The sequence below is a fragment of the Erithacus rubecula genome, assembly GCF_903797595.1.
Source record: "Erithacus rubecula genome assembly, chromosome: 8".
NCBI classification, from domain to species: Eukaryota; Metazoa; Chordata; class Aves; order Passeriformes; family Muscicapidae; genus Erithacus; species Erithacus rubecula.
In genome coordinates this window covers 3,862,811-3,864,540 of record NC_136659.1, presented here as the reverse complement: position 1 = coordinate 3,864,540, position 1,730 = coordinate 3,862,811, and the positions used below count along the sequence as shown (strand labels likewise).

Genomic DNA, 1,730 nt, shown 5'->3' with positions numbered 1-1,730 from the left:
GGGATGGATGGATGGGATGGGATGGATGGGATGGGATGGGTGGATGGGATGGGATGGGTATGGGAGATGGGGGATGGGATGGGATGGATGGATGATGGATGGGATGGGATGGGATGGGATGGGATGGGATGATGGGATGGATGGATGGGATGGGATGGGATGGGATGGGTGAAGCTGGCTCCAAGCACCAGCCGTGTGGCCCAGGCTCTGCCACTCACCATCCTGCAGTGGCTGCAACTGTTGTGGCTCTTGCAGCTGCAGTTTGGGGGCAGCTGCAGGGCCTTTCTTTTTCTTTCCCCGAAGGGTCTTCAAGAGGCTGAACACTCTGCCTGCCATCCCACAGTCTGACCTCGAGGGCAGATCCCTCAGCGAGTCAGCCAGTGGAACAGTCAGGCTGCGAGGCCAGCCCAGGAGGAGCGCTTGGGAAGAGCTTCGGGACAGGCACGATCGAGTTGGCTCTGTGGTGTCTCACCACAGCTCCGCTCTCTGCGTCCTGTCCCGTCGCGAGCACCGAGCGCTCTGGCGTGGCTGCGTTGCTGCCAGCACCTATGTCAGTGCGTGTCACAAAGGGCCCTTGGACACCCTGTTCCACACCACTACACCCGGTTCCATGGTCACCGTGCTCCACCGTGTCCCAAAGGGCCCTTAGCACCCTGTTCCACACCACTACACCAGGTTCCATGGTCACCGTGCTCCACCGTGTCACAAAGGGCCCTTGGACTCTCTGCCACGGGCCCTGGTGTCGCCCCCAGCCCACCCAAAGTGCCCCGGTGTCTAAGACAGCCCGGGACACACCCAGACCGTACAAGTGCTCAGGGAAGGAATCTCCACCATGCCTGGCCCTTGCAGCCAGCTCGCTGCTGGCCCTGGAGCAGAGCAGTTTCCAGCCAGCAAGAGGCAAAGGCATCTTGCCCAGGGTGAAAATCACACCAGATAGGGATGATGGCATTAGTGTGTGCAATAAAGGTCTTTGAATGCACAGCTCTTTGAAAGTGCTTTGGGGCTCTCAGCTGGGCAGAGATGGTCCGGTTCACACCTGTGCTCAAAGCAGGGGAACACACCCTGCTGTAGGCGCTTGGGTTGGTCTCAGCAGGCTCAGGCAGATGCCAAAGCTGCTCTTCACAGCCTTCTCCCTTCCCACAACCTTCTGCTAAGGGCAAGGAGCCTCGAGGAGGCCCTGAAAGGAGTGCAGGGAGCCAAAGGGAGACAGCCGCACCTACATCACTGGGGCTCCTGGGAAGCACGCTGCTGGAGATGCAAGCCTCTCCTCCAAAGGCATTTCCCCAAATTTGGACCTTTCCTGGGGAACACCTGCACACTTTCCTTAGAAAACGCTGGCAAGGCTGAATTACTTGTGGTCCTTGCAGCACAGGCACTCCAGCTCCAGCTCATGCTCCTTGCCCGAACGTGTTCCCACGTGTCGCTCCGGCACGCAGCCCCGGGCCTCCTACAAACACCAGCTGCCCGCTGCCTCTTCACTCCCACCTCAACTCCCGCCTGCGGTCTCGGCAGCCAAACCAGGCTGTTGCCAGCCAGAGAGCAGAGTCCTGTTCTCCCAGGAGGCTCTCGTGAGCACCTTCCAGGACTCTGCTCTGGTCTGGCTTGCTCAGACTGTGTCTGAGGCAGGCACTGCCATTGCTTACTTGTGGGGAGACCAGAGCGCCCAACAAATAGATAATACTTGCCTTCTTTCCTGTTCCCAGGAAATCAGTGACAGAACTATTACTGAG

The 1,730-nt window shown here is 59.1% G+C and overlaps 1 long non-coding RNA gene across 1 annotated transcript; it reads left to right on the top strand.

Moving 5' to 3' along the window:
* The first annotated feature begins 425 nt into the window (after positions 1–425).
* Positions 426–979, top strand: LOC306804580. The gene is made up of 2 exons (XR_013774933.1): positions 426–605; positions 676–979. It is a non-coding gene; the product is annotated as an uncharacterized lncRNA (long non-coding RNA).
* The last annotated feature ends 751 nt before the right edge of the window (positions 980–1,730 follow it).